At 41.1% G+C, this 23,956-nt stretch overlaps 1 protein-coding gene across 1 annotated transcript in view; it reads left to right on the top strand.

Moving 5' to 3' along the window:
• The first annotated feature begins 1,576 nt into the window (after nucleotides 1-1,576).
• LOC149770133 (uncharacterized) overlaps nucleotides 1,577-23,956 on the top strand; it is a 45,291-nt gene continuing 22,911 nt past the window's right edge. The window contains exon 1 of the mRNA XM_089949348.1: nucleotides 1,577-1,715. The gene's annotated coding sequence lies outside the window, so the exon portion shown is untranslated. The remainder of the gene's footprint in view (nucleotides 1,716-23,956) is intronic.

Here is a 23,956-nt window from a genome sequence, read left to right on the forward strand (position 1 = left end):
AAGAAAAGCATATTGAGGTCCATGGCTTTCGACTATGTATCAGAGGGTTTTCCATTTTACAAGTATGTCAAAATACTTAATTGAGACAATAACGCAACTTAAGCTTTTAGTAGGAAACTAAGATCCCCAGAACCAATAATTCATGACGAAAACAAAGTATTATTTCTACTGGCTAAATGAACTGTCACAAAACAGCCGATTTTTAATTTTCCCAATGTAACTATTTTGATATAATGTAAAGCTAGATATAGAAGACACACATTGTATGATACGAGTCATAACTGAGGTCCCTCCAACAGCAAGATGCAAGTGACAGGGGATAAACGTTATTTGTTAGCTAGTAGTAAGAATGGTAATAAATATAAATATATTTATGCATCTTAAAGTTACTCAAAATGTACTTTCTTAGTTTTTCAAAACTGACCGACATGTGCAAATACTTATACCCACCGAAACTGTACTTGTAATTAAAACAAAATTGTGCAAAATAATGGGGATTATTATATATCTTCTACGAAATAACTAGATTATATTATTTGCCTCGGTACAAAAAGTAGTACAAATTATACTGCCTTGGTCAATAGGAACGTTTGCTGTATGATACAGTAGTGATAAAGAAAGATGTACGTCTACCTTATTTAATACTGAGCATCTTTACATGAAAACATTTTTTGGGTTGATTAAACAGGCAATTGGTCTGAAGACAATTATAACATAATTCATTTTGTTTAAATTTTAAAAGAAACAAAGTAAATCGTCTTCATAGTATATGCAATATACTATCGATGGTAGCCTAATACTTCCATACATATGTCCTTTGTTCTAAAGCTGTACAACAGATAATAGATGTTTTGGATATTTTATGTATGGAAATTCTTCATTATCATGACAATATATGTATATAGCATACTTAATCATGACGATGTCTTTTTAAGTCATCATGACGAGTTTATATTCGTACTGTGTTGACATTATCACATAAACATGATGAAAAATGTTGACTTATTTTGTCTCATTGACATGTTGCCACAATATAAATGCACTTGCAGATATATCAATCGCAATGTCTACGTAATCATGTGATGAGGTTGTAGAGAAGATCATGTTTTGTTAACACAAAAGATGCCATACTTATCAAGCCTGCAGCTTTCTGTAGAAATACTTCGTCATTCAGCTTTTTGTAGAAATGCCTCGTCTTTCAGCTTAATGATTTACATTTTTAAACAGAAAAACATTATCTGTAACTGTGAACGCACTGCCGCAAAAATGGAATTAAAACGGATTCTTTGATATACTTTTGATTGATTCTAGTGATTAGAGGAAATTGTTGTTGCAGAAATAAAAGTTAATGTTAAATAGTGTTGTTTGTCCCTTTGTTCACGGAAGTGAACGACGTTCTTTTCAAAATAGTTTTTTCCTTTCCTTTGTTAGCAGCAGCCTAGCTCATACACATCTACACACACTATCTGACATAAGACTCAAGCCTTTAAACGATGTGAATCTATTTTGAGTCATGCGATTTGTTTCGTCTTCCTTGTCCCTTATTTTATATACCTGTCTAGTTTTTAAGGGCGTAGACTGATGTTAGATTACAGTAACAGTTTCTGGTTCGGGTAGCAATGTCGTCTCGTACTGGAGATCTATATGTACAGTAATTTGTTTCTTCCGCTATAAAGGTGATCACACAAGAACATGAGAAAGACAGCAACATTACCGCAAGTATTCTTTGTATTTATTTTGACAGCATATAGTCGCAATAACTGATAATGTCATAAATTGAAAATCAGAAGATTTTATATCGTGAATCAGTGGAACAAATGTTACATAATAATCTTTAGAACCAAACATAGAATATGGCTCAACCATGATTTTTATACTTGTTTCCGATAAGCGCTAAATTTATTAGTTTGCACGACCTTTACTCCAAACGACACAATTTGGTGGAATGTAGGACGTATCAAACGTAATAAAAGGATATGTATAGAAATACTCTGATGTCACTTAACGACAAAATGTTATGCATTTTTTGGTTGTCCTTTTGAGCTGACAAAATGCGTGTTTGGTTGTCCATTTGAGCTGACAAAATGCGTGATTACTCTCGATACTATCTTGATAAAAGATGATTGTAGGTACTAGGTAATTAAATTCCTTGGTCCAGTATTCTTCAAACATTTTAAATATAACTAAGGGCTAATTTCATAATACGACAATTTAGATTCTCATAATTTCGATCATAATGAAGTCAGGCTTTTAGTCTTGGTCTCTTCTATGTATATTGAGTTTGGTGCTTTAGAATGCTTGCATAAAAATGCGTGAAAACAAAGAGGCTGATATTATGTGCTGCGTTTTGTGTCTCTATCGCATCAGATAAACAAGCCACTCTGATTAATATTTGATGAGGAACATTAAGGTGTCACTAAACTGGATCAATAAAATACAACGAAACAAGCACTTGTGTCACAATTCATGGAGCTTTATCAGTCACATGTTGACATGACTTCCTTGCGACCATGATATGAGGCTGATAAAGTGACATCTAAAATTAACGATAACGTTTTGACCTGTGAACAGAATTACGTAATCTATCTAACGTGGGAGATAAAATCTGAAGATTCTACTTACAATATTTCATGTGCTTGTAGTGTTGGTTTACCAGGAAGAAGGCCAACTTGATGTATAATCGTAACTAAACTGGTGCCAAACCTCCATTATAATGTAGATAGTGCGCAACATTTGCGATATCCAACCCCACACCCATTTCATGGTATCAACGCTACTGAACATGTGTGTTAATTGCATAGACGAAGATTTAGAATATGTCAAGTACAAAATTAGGCTTCATGTTCGACAACATTATTACAACCTTTTATCCTTGCAACACGAGATGTTAAAAAACACAGATCATCTTTTTTTCAATGCTATGATAAAGAGAGAGAGAGAGAGACTGTGGACATAAAGAAGTGTGCTATCCTGATTAGAGGGCAATGCAATTCACGTATGATTATGTATAAATATGATATCATTATTCAGGACAGGTGGAAGGAAAGATTAAATACCGATACTCATTATCCAAAACATAGACGCATTCATGATATTAAGGCAGCCACACTTAAATATGATGGCAAATACTTCCGGTTCAATTTAGCGTTTACCGAATATTTACATATAATCATTTTTTTAAGCATTAAAACGTTTAGTAAAACAAAATGCCATTCCATGATTTAAACATGGTTGTAAAACAGTCATGTGGCACGCCTTAACATGGTTTAATTTCAACGGTTATATTGGCTTGCCCTGTCTTGCTTGAAGTTCCTGTACGTCTGTTCAAAATTCCCTCTGTTTATGAAATTTATCTTTGTAATATTCGTCCATACTTCAAAACATCTCTACAAAGGTTTGAAGAAAATGAAGTATAATACATGTATTTAAATGTATTACGAAGTAGTCATATTATACATTTTATAGTACATTTGAAAACAATCCTTTTCTTGTGTGTTCCAAATTTAAAGAGAAATTCCGAGCTCATTTTTTAAAATTGAATGCTGTTAAAATGGAAGAAAGATCGATTGAGTTAAATGTTCTTAAATGTATTTTGGTGTTGACCGTTCTCTATGGATAATAACAAGCTGAATTGTAGTACGCGCGTACATGTGTGAAGAAAATATTGTATGATATTTAATGTCCTTATAAGATAGGATGGCTGATAGCATATATGAATGTAAACGGACGATGTTTTTGACGTACTTAATTTGTAAGCAGAGATAATCTACTTATATTTATTGTTAAGAATGGCATCCATTATTTGATAAGTGTGCATTGTTCTGGCACGACGTTAAACAATAAAATGGTATATTACTGACGCCTCTAAGATTTCTGATTTACCGTTCGCTTTTATCTAACAAATTGAGCCACGTGCACAATACAAGCTAATATTTTGAAAGGCTATAGGATGTAATTAAGGGTGCAGATTGATTACAAACTCCTTTTGGTTTGTCTTCTAAAACGTTGGATACAGTACTGGTATGAATAGCATCAATGCAGTAGGAGCTGCAGTTCTATTTATATAAGTTTAGTGGAGACTTTTGTTCCAGTAGTGGGACAGGAATAATATTGTAATTTAAGCAATAAAATCCCTTGTTCCGATTAGCACTATGCAAGTGCGCCACTCAAAATTGGATCCGTAGCAAGTCACGTGTTTATGTTACACAGTGTCTGAAACAACTCTCTAATATATTAAACATCGGCATTTAAAAGGGAAATTTGCCTTGATTATAATAACATGCTGGCTTGGTGTCTCGCTGGACATTACAGTCGGGTAATTACAACTTATTTCATTGTGAAGAATGATTGGGATTGAGGAAACTGTTCATAAGTAACGGTAATGCAATTTCCTTACCTTTAACTTTACACTGTCAATATGCCACTATGATATAGAGAACCACAATCTGCAATGGAACTCCTTGAAAAGAAATAGCATGCCCATGCAGGGATGCAAAAACGTATGAGCGCTTGGCATAACTATGGATAACATAGCCAACACATTAGTTCGGACCAAAGATACACACTTATATTTCACTACAGTTATGCTGCATCTTTCAGGAGCCCTTTACATACACGTACAGCCAGTATAAACACGGTTCGACATTTAAACTAGTCCGATCGCCCAGAACAGGTAACACTGTTTGGAAACTAGACAAGAATTGCTTGCAGCTAGTCCATCGGATTTATAATACAAAACGAAACAGCCCCCTCCTACCCCCAGGAAACTAAACAAATTAAAATCATCTAGAAAGCGGGTACATTTCATTATATCCAGCGGTGGTGAGAAACTGTAAATATAACAAAATTTGGCATCCGAATTCCAACTCGCATCGTACTCTGTAACCACCAGCGGAGATATTTTACTCACAATTTTACAGGCAGATTACGATAGGGGCAAAAGGGTATGGCAGGGGTATGTGAAAATGCTTGAAAAAATGCGCTTGTTCTGATTTAGAGGACACAGAATTTTATCAGGAAACAAAATGCTAAATTCCAACCACACCATGATATAAAAACAAATTAAATAGTCGGTCTCTTAATAGTATTGTCTCAATTCAGGAAGAAGACAAGGTCACAGTAAATCGAAGGCATGTGCAAGAATAAAAACATAATCTAACGTTCGGTTTTCTATGTAGACTTTTGTATTCATGTTGAAATTTATTGAAATGCTAACCAGGTAAAATACAGTTTCCTTGAACGCTTTTTTTAAACTTGCAAAGGGATTTCGGCTATAGTAAACAGTAACAAGTATGAGACCCTACGGGAAATAGCATTCCCTACCAGGTGTTAACACAAGCGGTCTGGAAACGTTATGTGGTTATACGGTAATAAAACGTTAGCGCTTCTTTTTTCTTTCTTTCTTTTTGTTTACGGGTATTAAGCATATACGTTTTAGAGCCGATTTGGGGCCCTGTCAGAATATAACACTACCTTTTGGGTCACTATGAGGACCCATGGGAATTTAAAGGTATGGAGTTTAATGGAAATTTAACATGACGGGTCACTATGGGGCCCTAAGGAAATGTAACATTACAGATGACACTATGGAGCTTATGGAAATTAAACATGCTCGAGCACGGTGTATCTCTCTGTGGACCTTTACTACTTGGGTATCTCTGCTACTGCTCTGTGCTATAATATAAACTGTAATGCACTTTCTAATTATTGGTCGTCGAGATGGCACTTATGTAAATCTCCAGAAAGTAATGTCACACGCCATGCCGTGTTCTGACTGGTGGATAGAAATTACCTGAGTGATTATTATTTATAGATATAATACTTTCTACAACACCTGAACGACATATTCTAAGGGATATGCACTAAACAAATGAAAGACAGAATTATGAACGGCTAATAATAAGTTCCCACAGATCCGCATAGCATTACGTCCATGTTAAACTCCAATAGGGTTCCCCTAGTGACCAATATATCCCTGTAATGCTTAATTGTCACAGAGAATTATAACGGCCCAGTAATTTTAACTCAAAAAGAGAGATAGGGCGCAATTCATAATGTTAAATTTGCATACGTGTAAGAAATTCCGATGTTACATTCAGATATGGTCTCACATAGTCCCATCCATGTTGCATTTGAGTTGTTTCTTACAGTGTCCCACCACTGTTTGTTCCCATAAACGGCCATAGTGACCTCTTCTATTTCTCTAATATCAGTCCGAACGTTCATACCAGCGTTAAAAAGCTTGAAAAATGATTGCTACTTATACAGCTGTTATGACCAACCGATTTTAAAGATAAATGCACGCACTGATATACATATATTTATCGTCAGATAAATATTTCGAAATGGATATTCACTGATATCCGACAGATTGTAACACGTTTAGCAACTGTGGTCATTGCTAGCGCTAGAATTGAATCGAACAGACATCCACTAAATAAAAATATGTCTATTGTTGATTTTTCTTGACGTCTAGCTCTACGTAGAGGTCAAATGGAATCAAACTTTGGTGGCGATGGAAACCTATGATAACCTCCATTGTGTAACACTAGATAGTAACACCAAATTAGCACAGCGTTGGTCAGAATTCAGATTTAGAGATACGCGAGTTAATTACCTTTTTGATTGGGACATGTACAGACTGGATATTATCTATAATTTTCCCTTCCGTTACTGACATAAAGGTTATCTATGACTAGCACTGTCAGATGATGCAACCTGTATCTTTGCAGTCAATTTTTATTAAACAGCCTTCGGAAAATACGGCTACAACTTTATGACAAACTTATAATGTTATTCAATGAAAACAACACATTTCTGCCCCGTCCCCAGTTTGTTTTTCATATGACGTGTTTTGCAAATACAAAAATGGTTTATTTCAATTTCTGACAGTAGTAAATGGGGCCACTTTAGCCTCAAGGGGAATTAGCATTAAAAACACCCCTGGGCCACTATAGCCTCAATGGAAATTTAACATTAACCACCCTGGGCCACTTTAGCCTCAATGGAAATTTAACATGGGCAAAAACCCTGGATAAGATTAGCGACAATGGGAATTTAACATGGGGAATAGAGTTTGGGTCTGTCTAGGGACAAGGGGAATTGAACATGTTAGAAAAAAAACTACTTTAGGGACAAGGGGAATTGAACATGGGATTTTGTTTTAAAATTTTTTTTTGAAAAAAGGGTAGGCAATGGAAAGTCAGTCTCTTTTCGAGAAATGTGGGTGGCCCTGAAAAGGGCCTTTGGGTTTCTTCTTCTTCTTCTTCTTCTTCTTCTTCTAACTCCTTAACTTCTGTAGCCATCCTCTTATTTTTTCCATCATTCCTTTCTTCTTCTTCTTTTCTGTTTCTGGTATCCAGTCCGGGTGACCCATGGCTCGGAACTTCTGTTGAATTTTTATCCAGTTAGCGTTCAGTTTCTCTAGTTCCTCCTTTTTCTTTCTATTTTCTTCTTCTTCTTTTCTATCTTTTGCCCACCTGTCCTTTATTTTCTCCACTTCTTCATCTATCACCTTTCTCATCTTTTCTTCCCCTTTTTTCAATCTTTCAACACTCCTTTTGACAAAGGGCCACTCTGACCTTTCTTCTATCTCTTGCAAAAACCTTCTTACTTCTTCTACCTTCTCCAGAGCCTCTTTTAATGTTCCCACTCTGACATAAGGGGGATTTATTAGCCCTCTCAGTCTCTTCACTTCTTCAATTAATCCTTCTATCATCTCCCTGGCTAATTTTAGTTCGTTCACATAGTGCACACTGGTTCTTAACCTCCAATCTCTTTCAATCCTTTCAACTCCATATTCACCATCCACCATCCAAAAATAAACATGTCTTAAATCATTGAACAGTTGGGACACTTCCAGTTTCTTTTTTATTCTTTGTAGAATGGTTTGAACATCAAACCTTGTGGGTTCTTATAGTGAAAGCGCGGACGTGAAGGAAAACATTCCCTACTTTTCTCATTTCATATAATATACTATCCACATAAGTGAAGCAACATTTAACAAACCCCTAATCTACTATTTACACACGCAAAGCATTAAAACTAAATCCATAATCTACTATCCACACAATCGTACGTGAGCGGTTACAAAACCCAAACTATACTCTCCACATGCGCTAAGAAACAATAAACAAACCCATAATCCACTATCCACACAATCGTACGTGAGCGGTTACAAAACCCAAACTATACTCTCCACATACGCTAAGAAACAATAAACAAATCCATAATCTACTATCCACACAATCGTACGTGAACGGTTACAAAACCCAAACTATACTTTCCACATACGCTAAGAAACAATAAACAAACCCATAATCTGCTATTCACACCAACTTACGTGAGCGCTTACAAACACAAACACAAACACATACACTCACACTATGAAAAAAGAGTCAGTGTTTATATTCACACTACTCTACCTACACACATTGGCAAATCTATTGTTATTTCTTTTCTAGAGTATTGGGTAGCCCTGAAAAGGGCTGTTGGTTTTTAACTCCAGATGCACCTATCTAATGATGGCATCTTCCTGGCCTGGCGCCACACAAACATCTTCTTCCCCAGTCTCTTTTCACTCTTTTTTGGGGGAGAGCAGAGGCGGGATATGTGGCTTCAGAATCCCAATTTTCTGTCTCTGGGATTCTGAAATTTCCTCTCTCCTTTTCTTCCTCTTCTTTCTTTCTTCTTTCCTGCTCCTCTTTCATTCTTCCCTCTTCGACAATGGCCTCCGTGGCCAGTTCATTTAGTATGCGCCTGGCATATTCCAGGTGCATCTGGAGTTCTAAAAGCTTTACAATTCTGGTGTTCATTCTGGTGGTGTTGATCAATGAACAAGGGTAGCTAGACTGCCTAGCGAGTTTCAATTTATAGTAAAAGCGCGGACGTGATGGAAAACATCCCCCTAAAAACATAAAATTAATCTTACCTAGATCATGACCAAAACAACGCGCGGACCTAAAAGAAACACTCACTCACTTTTTTATACTACCCATTACTATTCTAAAAAAAAATTTTCATTAATCACTTCAATATGCAATCCACATACTCAAAGCAATCCAATCAATCCCCCAAATCTACTCTCCCCACACCCCAAACAGCCAAAAACATGATCTTAATCTACTATCCACACCAACGTACGTGAGCACTTACAAACACACAATCCTATACACAAACACATACCCTCTCACTATAAAAAAGAGTTAGTGTTTATATTCATACTACTCTACCTACACACATTGGCAAATCGATTGTAATTTCTTTTCTAGAGTATTGGGGTAGCCCTGAAAAGGGCTGTTTTTTTGTTTTGTTTTTTTTTTTGCTATGGCAATCTTTTAGTTTCTAAGAATGCGACGTCCTCTGAGGATAGACTTTCTGACGATAGGTCTGCTTCTTCGGAAAGAGAAGAAGAACTCTTTGGTGTCGATACGACAATTGACAAAGCCTCTGTCAGGTTCAGGTTCCTGCTGCTGCTGATGATGATGCTGTTGTTGTTGTTGCTGTTGCTGCTGTCTCTGAAGTCTGTACTTCTCTGTCCATTCTTCTTTCTCCTTGTTTATTTCTTCTCTGAAGAGCTCTTCTATCAGGTCTTCAGTGACTTTTAGCATTCTCACATTCTCTATCTCTTCTGGCTTCGGTATCAGACTGTGCCTGACCCTGTGCAAATTCACGTAGGCTTCGTTTAGCTTAGCTAGTTTGGAGCACATCTTCGTAGGAGGATGAGTCGACAATGGATGGTTAGACTGGAAACTGCCCCCGGTTCTTAAAGTCAAAGCGCGGACGTGAAGGAAAACATCCCTCCACCGTTTTCTCGAGCCGCAACGTTCAATGAGTGTCATGAGAGGGATAGTAAGAAGTCAAAGAGCATAAATCAACATTCTTATAGCCAAACAAACCACAAAGGCATTTTTTTTTTCAAAACACAACATTTTCTATTCAAAATCACTTAACACTAGCCAACAACTCTAACATTTTTTAACAATAATCCAACCATATAACATCAAACATTTTTTTCAAATCACAAACATTTTTTTCAATTTACACATTATTTTGGACAGGGCTGACAACGTTGTGAATGAAATTGTGATTTCCACTGTTGGAAGTCATTAGGCCATTGATGGACACTACGTTTCCTAGCTTGAGACAAAATATAAGCATAATGGTCACAAAACCATCGATCTACTTTCACATCGTTTCTAGAAGAAGAACGAGGATCAAAATGAGTCACTAAATGTTCTAAGGAATAGCCCAGGCTGCGATGATGCAGAAAATACACACAGTACTGTCCGCACACCAAGGAATATGTGTCTTGTAATTTCACATTATTGAATCGGGTAGTCTGAGCATTTCTTCTCATAAAGTCGATGATCGATGATATCGTCTTCCAAAGGGGCAATCCATACGAATCAAAATATTCCACACATCATTCTTGAGGAAAGTAAACGGCTACCCAGTGGGTTCCTGGGAGATGACTGTCGTCCGTGTTGATGACATAAGCTTGATGGTCTTGAGGTTTGCGATGAGGGAGTTCATCTTTAGCACAGACGACAGGATTCCAAGAAGCCGTATACGAACTGTGGTTCAAAAGGTAATAAAGTTCCCAGGTATCCATGTTTTTTTCTTCTTCACAGGTAATAATAAGTCATCAATTCGATCCTGACTTTTTGCTTGACAATGTCTGACAAATAACCGTTTCTTCGTTTCATCTCCTCACTCTGATTCAGGAGAGCTTCGATACGATGGATCTCTTGAGTGGTTAATGGTGGACAAGAACGTTCACGCAAGTCTTTATACCACTGATGCCACACGACTTCGTCCGAGATGAGACTCCAAGCTTCGTCCAGATACTCGTCCAATTTTTCTTCTTGACTCAACATCAGGCATTTATCGTGTTGAATCTGACTGGGATGATCGTTTTGACATCCATAGCAATTTTTCTTGATCAATTCCGTCATTTTTTCGACCAAGTGTTTGGCAAAACAGGAGACTAAATGGGCTTCTTGTTCTGGCCATCTTGACTTCATCGTGATAACTTCATCGTCTTTGTCTTGGGATTCTTCTTCTTCCACGATCTCCTTACATTCCATCTCCAAAGTTTCTCCACTAGGTAAAGAGGGATAACAGTCTTCCATGGCTTCTAGTAATCTAGAATGACTTCTCTCAAACTGTTGATTTCTATCGTATTATCGAATTCTGCATACAGGATGACGTTCACCGTTTCATCAGGGACTCGGTTTGCAAACTGAATTTCCACACGAATCTGGCCGGATTTTATAGGGTGGAAATGTCCCTCGTCGCTGCCTTGGTCTGGAGTGAATCAAAAGCCCACAAAGCATAGCCTCCTGCATAATCCTCGTACGTAATGCCGTGACTGGTGTTGGTTCCTAACTGTCCGGTGGCTTCGTACAAGGACAAGTATGATCTTAAGTAATTCTTCTTGGTAAAGTAAAGTTCGAAAGGTCAGGTACACAAGGTCTTGCCATCGCGACTGACTTCGATCTTGGACACGCCAAAGTGTTGAAAGTAGAAAGGATGTTTTTCGGCAGCTCCGTTGAAGGCTGTATTCTCGACCATACCAACGATCAAACGTTTGGGTAACTGTCCTTGGAACAGATGATCTTCGATCATGGATCGCTGTCCCTTGGGAATGGTGAAGGTTTTCACTTCCACGCGTCGTATGGGATACTTGGCGGTCGTTCTGCTCAACGTCTGACTGATGTCGTTTCCCACTTTAGGTAACACTTCCACACGGCGTACGTAGAGTCTGGCTTCTTGGATTTTGGTTTTGTAATCGTCAGCACCAGCCATTAAATGGAAAGCGCTACTGCTACGATTCAGTCTCAGGCGGACATCCACCCCGTTCAGCAAATATTTTTCTTGCAACCACATGTCCAAATGCAAACGATCCATCAGTTCTAAACTTTGGTTGGGTCCCATGATTCTCTTTCTTCGTTCTACAAATCCCTCATTGTATTCTTTCTTTTTATCAGTTGTATCAGTTTCCAATGTTTCAAACTGGTCTGCTTCGTCAGCTTCCCATACCACACAGGCATCGAGATGAGTGTTCTTGGCGTCTATTCCGTACGTCAAGAGATTTTCCAGGTAGGCACGGTAAGGGTAAGTATCCATGCTGCTACTGACTAGTTTGTTATTCAAGTACAAGTCCACTCCACTGAACAAGAAATGCATGAAATTGTTGACGGGAGCTACTGCTTCAGTGTCTATATCACCTCCTGTCTTATCTAGAACTTTCACTTTCAGGTACAAGTAACTGCTATTCAGATCGATGTAATCTTCGGGCTGTCCTTTGATTTCAAACTCGATGGGAGCGGAATCGGTCAATGAGGAGACGGGATGAAATTCCACCCATTGGGATTCTTGCATGGTCATCATGGTGGGTGGCATGGCAAACAGATCCAGTTCTGACTTGGAACAAGCGCAAGACTTTCGGTGCATCATTTTGTTCTGTTCTTTCTCAATAATCGAAAACGTCTAAGTCTCGAACGGTTCTTCTTTTCTTTGTCTTTCTAGCTTTAGACGTGTGAAGTCTGGTGAAAGGGTGTTTTCTTCGTCGTCTCTTTCTGCCTTGTCCTTGTTGAATTCCTGACTCGGTAGTGTGCAGGGCATTTATAGGTGTTTCGCGTCGGTCCAAAAGGTCTTTGCCCGTTTGCAGCAAGACATTTTTGCCTGCCCTCAGGAAGGCTTCTTTAGGGTTTTGTTTGTCGATGATGACATTTTGGAGAAATTCTTTGCCTTGCGTCAGTGCCGCATCTTTCAAGGCGTGCAATCCGCGTGTCACCATCGGTTTCAACACTGGGGCCACCGAACGAAAGGCCGATTTTAACATATCTCCTAAACCGTGTCCTCGCTGTCGAGCAACCCCTCGGTACACTGGATACATGACTTACGAGTCGTGAGAGAACCGTTTTCGAAAATGGAGTTTCACCGTGACTTTTCCTTTGGTGAATGGAATATTTTGTCCCAAATCTCCTTTTATAGCAATGTTGACCGTGTCCAAATAAGACTTACTGACGGGCAAATAGTGAGGATTTACAAATTCGCGGTGGACATGATAAGTGTTCCCACCTTCCTGGTCACTGGTCGTGGCACTATCCACTTTGAAAGGAATGACACGCAGTAACGGCACAGAGGTGTGTCCCACGACGTTGTACTCCACCACATCGGAATACACAAAGATCAAATTCAGTCCTTGGTTCAGTTCTACAGGGAATCTAAAAAACTTGTAAAATACCGTATTGCTGTTGATCTTCGGTTTAAAATTTGGAGCCATTTTTGTGTCTCCACCTAAAATATCAAACAAGTCACGATTAAAACTGATGGACAACGTTTGGGTGTCCTGAAATTTCATCAGGAAGCGACGAGCCACTTTATGGTACTCCAGGGTGACACTTTTTTTGATTCTGTTCAGGGCTTTGCCAAAGGCTAACTCGAACCTGGAAGCAATGGGTCCACCAAATGTTGGCCACTAAAATAAAACCCTGACGGAATTTTCAAGGTTTAGATATTGAAGGGTGAATTGTTGGATGGTCTTATGTCCCTGAAAACCCGATTTCATTTATGGTTTCTTGCAATTGTTGGTTCAGGATTTCGACCTCAAAAGTGTTTTGCTTTTCAGTGATGTTTTGGATTTGTGTAGGGTGAATCATTTCTACCAAAGCCACTTCCCAATGGGCTTCGTGATCTAAGGGGATAGCCTGAGGTAATTTGGCCGTGTAACAGCACAACGTGTTGTGGAGAAACACCTCCATGGAACTGTCACTGGGTAAGGTTAAGTAAAATTGGTTTTGGTGACTTATAATTCCAGAGTTCTGTGGCTGTCCAAGGGGTTACTGGACGTCAGAGGCGTGTCTCCGCTAAAAATGGGGTTCTGGTTGTTGTTGGAGTGGTGACTGGCTCTGGCACTGGACACAAGGTTCCCGTGGTTCCCGTCCGAGGAGAATTTCAGGGAGGGATTGGGAAGCAGGTAAGCGATGCAACTGCTCAATAAAATGGTCCACAATTGTTTGTCTCCTTGTTGCAAACGCAAATTGGCAATGGCTGCCTCGATGACACAATACACCACGAAGATTTGGCAGAAAAAGACGATTTGCTTTTTAGGCACACGTTCTCCGCACCACATCCACAAGGGTTGTTTTTGTAAATCTTGCACAGAAGAACTGGGTGAAGGAGTGGTCGACGTAGCTGCGTCTGTGTGAAAGGGCATGATGGTCACTTCTTTTTATAGTCGATGACTTGCGAAGCGTCGATCCAAGAATCAAAACTGGGTGGATATCCTTTCCAACGTACTTTGACTTCTTTGACACGTCGTTTGCCCACTTTACGGGTTCTGTGTTCGAGAATGCTTTCGATGTCGTACACGTCGTCTTCTTTTTTGGTGACACGTTGTAACTCGGGCAAATAAAACGTTCCTTTGAGCACTTCTTCGTTCATGTCTTCCAATTTATAGACGGTAGGATGACGGCCATGTACTCGTCCAGTGACACGAAACAATTCGGTCGTCCAGTTAGGTAAGTAACCTTTGTCGAAAGTGCGTTTGGTTTTGCCAATGCGCACCCAATCTCCTATGGTCAACTCTCCACTTTTCTTGGGGACAGCCTTCGTCGGGGACGTACCAAACAGGCGCTCAAACACCAACACTTCGTTCTCGGGAGTCACTTCTTGCGAGGCACGTCCGATGCTTCGATGGTAAGATTGGTTGTACGCTTGCACCAGGTGCGGTAAGATGTCGATGTACTTCAGAGTGTGGTGATGCGTAAAATATTTCCACATGCGTTCTTTCAAAGTGCGTTGAAAACGTTCCACGATACTGGCTTTGGTTTCAGGATTCTCGGTAGTAAAAAAATGAATGTCACGTTTCTTTAATTCTTTTTGGAAAGCTTGGTTCAGAAATTCGGTGCCTTTGTCCGTTTGCCATCGAAGAGGGTGACGACCGCTTTGTTTCAACACTCGTTGCAGGGCTCGCTCTAACTCGCTGCTCGATTTGGAAGTCAAGGGTACGACCCAGGCAAATTTGGAAAAGACATCGATGACACAAAACAAATATTTGTAGCCACGATTGTAGCTGGCCAAATGAGAGACATCGGCTAAATCGGCTTGCCATTGATGATCGATGCCTTCCACTCGGGTGCGACTTCTGCTAACTTGCGTCGAATGGGTTTGTGTAAAGTGTAGGTAGCTTGTTCTTGTAACCATCGTTGCACTTGAGGTAAACGGAGACTTTTCAGTCGAGTTTTGGCAGCACTATACAATTTTTGAACTCCTGCGTAACCTGCAGGATGGGAGGGATCGTAATAAATGCTGGCTAAGACTTTTTCCATTTTTTTGTGTTTGTGTGTTAATAAGACACCCACTCTTGGAGGATGCTACTCTTTTCTTTTGGGGTATTTTCTTGGATTGCAATGCTTTGCGTGTGCGACCGACAATAGGTGTTGAAGAGGAGGATGTCTGAGCGGGGGATATCGGTTCTTGTTTCACTTCTGTCTTCACTTCTGTCTTCACTTTCTTTTTCTCTTGTGATGAAGAAGGGGTGGCATCATCTTTTTAATCCATCCAATTCTGGAGGTAGGTGGTGTTGTTAACTTGCGTACTTTTTCTGATGGAGTTTGAAACCCTTCTTCTTCTTCTTCTCCTTTTTCTGTCTTGGTCACGGGTAGTGGTGGTACTGGTACTGGTGATGGTCCTGGACTTTTCATCAAGGTCTTAAAATCTTTCAGAGTGGGTAGAGCTGTTTCGTCTAAAGCTTTCTGGTGAAAGAGTTGCAATGGTTGCAAGAGTTGACCGTACTTTTGCGATTTTTCTGTTTGGGACAAATCTTGGCGATCCATCAAGGACTGCAATTCGTGTTGTAACTGGGACATTTCGCTCAAATGGGGATTGGGAGGTAAATGCGGGGTGCGTTGTTCTTGCCAACGATGGTATTCCATCTATCGTTTGTAAGGCACTAAAGCCAGTTTTCGTCCTTCCATGGGGTTGTCAGGGGTCGATATTGAGATCTTGGGTCTTCCGAGGGCCTTTTTGTCTTGCTCCCACCAGTCCTCCCAACATGGTTCCCAAGACTCCTTTCAGTAAGGGACCTAATAAGAGGGGTACAATGCCTCCACGTTGAACCAACATCTTCTTCTTTTGACGAATGGGAATTTTCTTTTGAACCATTTGGCGAAGAACGTGACGATGTTTGCCTAAGCATTGCTTCTGGTGTTTGGACAAAGGGATCGTGCCTTTCAAGACGTTCAAACAGCATTCGCACACGGTATCGATGACCTCTTTGGAGGCTGATTGAATGAGTTTTTTCGTAGAGGTGGAGAAGCTTTGGACAGGACAGATAACATGTCCCCATGTTTGACTAAACGAGGAGGCAGTCCTTTCCTTTTGTTTCCTTGGGGTTGTTTAGAAGAGGGATGTTTTCTGGAGGGTGACATCTTTGAGTCTTCAGAAGCACCAAAAACACTGATACCCTACTTGGTCACACACCTTTTTTTATACTGGAACGCGTCGCCTCTGATTGTCTTTACGTCGTATCAACTTCAGGATAGGCATGACACGTCGTGCAGGGGTACGCAACGGACTAAATCGAGCCAGTTCTTGTTTGGACAAATCCAGTAAACTTTGTAACATGCCCGATCTTTCTTGGACTTTGGTTTTAGGAGAAGGTACTTTGTGAGCAGCCGCCACTGCCACTAAATTGGAGGGTCCTGCCACTGGGGAAGTTCTTCTTGGGGTCATCAACGGAGATGTTCTTGGTGTGATCAACGTCTCCAAGTACTCTTCAGTTCTTGGTGTCATCAACGGAGAAGTGGATAAACTTGAGGCTGCCGGAGACGCGGTCACCGCCGTGCCAGGTCGTGGTTTGCGAGTGTAAAGTTGCGTCCTGGCCGAAGTGCCTCTCTTGCGACTAGTTTTCTTCTGTGGACTTTTCTTTTTCTGGGGGCTTCTTTTCTTTTTCTGGGGTAATGTCTGGTAAGAGGAGGGTCCCGCCACTGGATAAGTTCTCCTTGGGGACCGGGTCTTTTTCTTCTTGTTGAAGCTTCGTTTGACTTTTTTCTTGGGAGAAGTTTGGGGGCATTAGGATCCCATCTTAAGAGAGAGCGAATGATGACACCTCCTAGAGTACCGCTCCCTCTAGGTTTCAAAATGATTTGTTTTTTGGTTTGAGTGTCGATGCGGGGATAGGCCAGTTGGGTCAAAACGACTTTGTTTCGATCAAAAAAGCGTTTGGTTTGATGAGGAATCTGAATGTTTCCTTGGGGTAATTGACGTGCCGTCACCGTGAACCATCGTAAGACTTCTTTGAGACTAGCTTCTAAGACACGAGCTCGTATTTGTGGATTTTTTTCTCGACTGATGCCATACAAGGCACGAATCAATTTGACGGGAAGATGCGACTTAAGGGACGTCATGTTCAAAATGAGTGTGAGACAGACGAAAAGGGTCTGAGGTTTTAATATATTTTCTTGTGGAGTGAAATTAAGTCGAGGACGGAGACGTGTACAGGACAGGCCCTCCGTCTTGGCACCAGTGGTGAAACAAGTGGGTACGAAATCGCAAATCCTCGGGGGTCGTAGGTTTCAAATCGACAAGTAAATAGGCGTGTGGAGTTTGAGTGGCATCGTCGTACGCCTGAGTCAGCCAAGGTGTCCCTAACTGTTTGGCTAAGACTTGCACTTGCGATTTATCTCGAGGGCTTTTAAACAAGACCACGTAATGAGCATTGAGACTGATGGTGCGATGGGCTTTACTTTGTTGAAACAAATTTTGAGTGATGTAAACGACACTGGCATTACGATGATGCCCTTTGCGCGTGAACCACAGTTTAATTTCTTCTTCGTCTTCTCCTAACATGTCGTCGAAAATGACCAAATGGGTTTGACGGGAGTCAGAGACGATGCCGTCGTCTTCTTTAGGAATGCCTTCCACAAACACGATGGAATCGCCTTGACTTTCTCGCAAGAGGCTGTACGCCGATTGCCACTCTTTGTAACACGACACGATGCACTGAGGTGGTCGATCGATCAAATGATGTTTATGTTCGATCAAGCGTTTGACGAATTCGGTTTTGCCTGAACCGCTAGGTCCAGCAATGAGCATGTTAAAGGGATGGCGAAGATAAAAAGCCTCCCAACTGGCACGATCTAAGTGTTCGTCGATCACTTTGAAAGTGGAGGAAGAGGGAGCAGAGGCAGCAGAGGTACCCATAGTGTCAGGAATGTCACTTGTGACACGAAAACATACAAGACAAGAGCTTTTATACTTTTATTTCAGAACACGTTTATTGAATGTTTCAAAAATAAACAGGAAAGACTAAAATACATCAAAGTCAAATAGTTATCTACAATGATACAAGGCACATGAAAACGATCAACGTGAAATAGAAACAAGTCTCTGTAAAACAAGTGTTTGGTCACTAAGATGTCTTAGGGACAGAGTGTAATGTTCTGGCAGTCTTTACATGAGGTATTGTCACACAAGTGTCCTCCCGAAAGGGTCTTTTGGGAATGTAAACGAAAGTCCTGTCCTGAAGGGAATGGTTGTCCTCGGTAACGGGTTCTTCTGACACTTGACCATTTACTATTGGCCTTGCATGTGATTCCTTTTGATATACTGTCCGATATCGATGTGACCGTACGGCAAAGTAAAGTTGTTGTGAAGACGCACTCGCTTCTGGTACACGATTTGATAGACTTTTTCCAAGGGTCGACTGACGATGTGGTGAGTGGGTAAACGTACAATCTTGTTGGGTTGATAGGTTGTCACTTTAAAGTGTTCATCTTCTCCAGATTGCAAGGCTTCTTTCAATACCCAAAGTTGACCACACGACTGGTACGATAATTCAGAGTCAATCCTTTCACTTTACACTTCGTGTGCACTTCTCCTTGTGGGTCCCGGTATTCGTAGCCGTAATTTTTTGGACCGCCACTGACGAAACTTAGAAACTTGTGGTCGGGATGCTCGTCTGTCCAGGCTGCTAAACGGTCTCCTTCGATGTCAGGGTGCTGTTGACTCGGGTGATGGATGTAAATGCAATTGTCCGTGTCAAAGTACAGGACGCGTTCCCCTAACAGTTCTAAAGCTTCGTACAATTTTAAGCGAGCATGAGCTGTCACGTAAGCCGCAATGATGACATTTCCAAAAGGGTCGTCTTGTACAAAGTCCAGATCTTCTTCGTAATTGACCAAGATCAAATCCTCGCGAACGACGTCCACGTGTTTCATGAATTTGGTTTTGTCGTGAATCATCTGAAAGTAGCGGGAAGGTTCTGTCAAATACTCCGTCTTGGGTAAACACGGACGTTGTGCCATTTTACCCCACAAGCAATTCGTTTTTCTCGATGTGATCTAAAGTAATGCCTTCTTGTGCCCAGTATTTCTCTTTGAATTTTATTTGGTCTTCGGGAGTGTGACACCAGGACGGATAGCCACTGGCTTCTTGTTTCAGTTTCAAAAAGGCATCCACGTAGTCGGCGAAAATGCCTTTCTGCGTGGGGTCACCCTTGTGGTATTGTTGTGTCTTGGGAAAGTGACAAATTTCGTACACTTCTAACAGTTGATATACCATGTCCAGAGCTTTGAACAATTCTACGCTGACCCACGTCCCCGTCAAGGCGCGTTCTTCCTGGGTGTGCTGGCAAGGTTGATCTTGGTTGCACGTTTCAGCACAAGTACGGCACAAAGGAAACATCAGTTTGCCTTGGCAATGGTGAGGTAACACGGGATGGTACAAGTCCGTGGGAGGCAAAACTTTGCACTTGATCAAGCCTTCGTATTGTCGAATGTTTTTCAGGTCGATGTGTTCCGTGAACAATTGTGGGTGTCCTGCAGGAAAGCGACAATATTTGCACACGTAGGGATACAGCGAACACACGTCCAGGTATTTGATTTCTTCTCCTTTCTCTTATTCGGCTTGGTACAGCAAACAGGTGGCATTGGTCCTTCCTCCGTACAAACTATCCCTCGGGTTCAGCGGGTCCATGAACTGGTAACTTTCCACGAGGCGTTTAAACTCGGGATCGGTTTTCAAACGGTGATCGTATTCGTGTTCCCACATTTCCACCACTTGGTATCCTTCCTGTTCTAACTTTAGGCGTCGCTGACAAGCGGTCTGGTACAAGTCTTCCATGGTTCGTTGTAAAAACTGTTTTTTAGTGCCACGGTCAGGATAACAGACGGGACATCCGTGAAATAAGCAACCGTTAAACTCGTACACGATCTTGGGGTTTTCTAAATCCCAGCCATCGACCGAATGCATTCCGATGGTCTTTTCACCCCCTCCGTTGCGGGCATGCTGAATCCACTTGTCTTCCTTGTCGCACAAGTAATGTAACCAGCGTAGGGCTTTGACCGAGTATTGACGTTTGACATAGTGGGTCGTTTGAGGACTGATGACAGCCACGGTGTTTTCAGGCATGAATCGTTGGCGGTACACTAAGGAACACGCTTTGGCAATGGTGCAAGCTTCTTTTAAAGGATCGACCCCTCCGTGTTCCATGAATAGTTCTCGAAATTTTCCACAGCAACGTCGTAAAATGTCCACGTCGGAACGACAATACTTTAGCATTTCTTCCTGAAAGTCGAAAGGGTCCGAGGCGTGAGCCTGGTACCAAGCGTAGAAAGCTTCTCGTTGTTCGGTACTCGTGTTGTCGGGGTCGTAATAGTGAGCCTCAGGCAAATGGGGTAGAATGGCGTGTTGATTGGCTTGCGTATTGAAAAAGTGTGGAAAGTACCCTTTAGCCATTTCTGTCATTCGAAACGTTTTAGGCATTCGAATCAAAGGCATGGCCAAGTAACTCATCGAATCTTTATACTGCACTTGTCCCACTTGCATGAAAACGATTTTGTCTCCGTTCAAAGTGACTTTAGGACGCTCGGTGCCTTGTTCCGTATAATACCTCAAAAGAAACTGTCCATCGTATCCGGAGAAATTGTGAGCCATCACTGTGGCATGACGATGACAATCTCCATAACGTTCGATGTCCTCTTGGCTCCACGACTTGTCGATGGGGTCTAAGACCCATTGGGCAAAATTGGCTAACGTGTTCGGTCCTCGAAAGATTTTTTCACGCCCTCCAGGAATCTTGCTGCAGTGAGGGCAATGACTGAAGATAGGTTCTTGAATGCACTTCTCGCACGCTCGATGAGCCACGCAGAAATTAGGAACGTGAATGCCAGTCTCTTGCATGCATTCGAAATCGAAAAAGATGAAATTGCCTTTCTTCTTGTGTCCATCCTCTTTCTCTGGTGGGGGTTGGTATTTTTGCACGTAGCATTGGTGTTCCAAGTCCACGATGTGGTGACAAATGTGACATATTTTCTTTCCTGAACATACGTGTGCCTTGGTACTGTTGGTACGTAGGCTTTGGCCACATGTAGGGCACAATATCAGGAGTTGACAAACACATTTCTGCTGTGAACCTTGCGTCTTCAGATGTTGGTAACAGGCAGGGCTGACAAACGTACGCAGACAAGCAGGACAATGCACTGGTTTTTGCCCTTCGCTCAGACAGGGTGGAGAGGTCAAACATCCTGAGCATTTCAATCCACAATGCTTGTGTTACTCTCGATTATTATAGCCATAGTCACATTTCTCACAGTAATATCTGTATCCCAGGAATCCAGTGATACTGGTAATGGTATCGAAATGGTCATCGTGATAATAGACATGAATGTATTTTCCATCCTTAAAGTCTTTCCCTCGAAACAACAGAGGCCCACGCACTTCTTGAGGGTACACTTTCAAGGTGTAGCGTGGAGCTAGGACATCTTGCAATTTTTGCATTTCAGGAATGCCACAGGGTGTGTCTTTGGACAGGCCAGCTTGTTTTAACAGGAGTTCTGCTTCGTTTCGTTGTTTGGCTCGGTCCAATTGTAGAATAGTTTTCCAGGCTCTTTTCCATTCTGTCGTGTCGTTCTTGTTGGCATAGGTTCGTCCCACCACGATGGCTCGTTCTAAACACATCTGGTCTTGAGGGTTGTTAATTTGGACGAGACTCTTTTTGGTGTTGCGAAGGTCGTTCACCAATAAGACCTTTTTGCGTCCTGTCCCTTGAGGAAGAGAGACGTGAGCCATTTTCAGTGTGGCTTTACCATCGGTGATGTCAAACTGATCATTAGATTGTTGTACGTGTTGAATCTTGTCCATGACTTTGGAAGGGGTCAGTTCTGCGGGTCTGCTAAACTCGATCCAAACAGGGGATTTCAAGCTGTCATGATCTATGGATAGTGTCAAGCGATCGTCTTCTTTGGGTTGACATTGTCGCTTGAGTGCGGTGAGCAAAGAATCCCACATCTCGGTGATAAACCCTTCTGCTTTCTGTAACGGTACGTCAGCCTTGAAATCTTTAAACTTCACTGTGTAGGTGTAAGCCGTGGTTCTAAATTTTCTAGAGGAGCGCTTTTCCGTCTCTCGAATGGAATAGTACTTTTCAGGGTTGACTAAGGGTGGTGAACTTTGTTTAGAAGGTTCGGATTCTGGTTCGCTCATGTCCTCTTCAAAATCACTGGCATGAATTTGTGCCAAGACTTCAGCTCTGGTACGAGGCGATAGATCACGTTTCTGCCTCTTACTTTCTTCTTCTTTCTTCTTGAATGAATAGGATCGTTTCATCTTGAGTGCAAAACGTCAAATGACTCAAGTTTAAACACCATAGACTAATTTATAGTCATAGCAAACCAGCGTATATAAAAGGGTGTGTTTATGGTCCTTTCACTATTCATTTCACTCTCAAACCGAGCACAACGATGGAAGGGACTTGCCAAATCGAACGTTTCATCAGAGCTTTGCGAGGGGTCATTAGAAAATTCTCTTCAGACCAGCCGACGGACTACTCTCCTTCCTTTCGAGATAAAAGTCAAGATACTTGCTATATCTGTCAGAAGAAAGGGCATTGGTCTTCAGAGTGTCCAGACCGTCAAAAAAGAAAAAAAAAACAGAGGCTAGAAAAGAAAAAAGTCAAGTTACCTGTTATTATTGTCAAGAAAAAGGACATTGGTCTCCAGATTGCCCAAAAAAGAAACAAGAGGAGTCAGAAGAAAAGAGGGATTCTTCAGAAGAAGAGAGAGATTCTTCAGAGGAAGAAAGCAGCCAGGTGAAGAAAAAGAAACAGGAGAAGAAAAGAAGAAGGGAAGAAAGTGAGGAGGAAGAGGAGGAAAAGACTGTGACGGTGAAGAAAATGAAAAAACAGAGAGAGTAAAAAAAAAAGGAACAGAAGAAGTGTATGAACTTTTTAAAGTGCTCTGTTGTGAATTGGATTGGATTGTAACTATGGACAAAAGATAACATTAATTATATAAGGTAAGTGTCTTTGAGTTTTGATTTTAAATAAGAAGCTACACTCACGCACTCATACACAGACACGTACTATAGGGGTAAAATGTTGTTTTTTTTTTGTTTTTTTTTTGAGTTTTGAGTTATTGGCAAATTGAAAGGCTATCTCTTTTCTATAGAAGTAAGTGGCCCTGAAAAGGGCCTTTTTTTTTGGTGTAGGGGTGAGTTTAAGCAATCAACTTTAACTGCCTTAAGCCTTTGCCACGGCCGAGGCCTACTTCTGATGATGATGATTGGGTTGAAATCACTAAGGGTGGTACGGTAGGCTTAGTCACAGGGTTGGCGTGTTTAGCTCGGGAAGGTCGTATTCTCTTCGGTCGTGATAAAGAAGTCTGATACATTTGTTTCAGACTTCTTAACTCCGCTAAAATGTCCAACAGTACCGTGGCCGTTTGATTTTCACCCTCTTGTTTCTTTGCTGCTACTTCTTCTTCTTGTTGTTTTTTTTCTTACTTCTTCTTGTTGCTGTTGCTGTTGCTGTAGGAGAAAAGCTTGTTCCGCTTCCTTTTGTCGTTGCATAAATTTCTCCAATTCTTCTTTCTGTCTCTGTCTAAAATTCTCCACTTGCGGTAATGAAGAATGAGACGAAGGTTCCGGAACAAATTCTTGCGAGGTAAGA

Source organism: Sinohyriopsis cumingii, unplaced genomic scaffold (assembly GCF_028554795.1).
Source record: "Sinohyriopsis cumingii isolate HCF-2022 unplaced genomic scaffold, ASM2855479v2 utg002662l, whole genome shotgun sequence".
In the NCBI taxonomy this organism is placed as follows: domain Eukaryota; kingdom Metazoa; phylum Mollusca; class Bivalvia; order Unionida; family Unionidae; genus Sinohyriopsis; species Sinohyriopsis cumingii.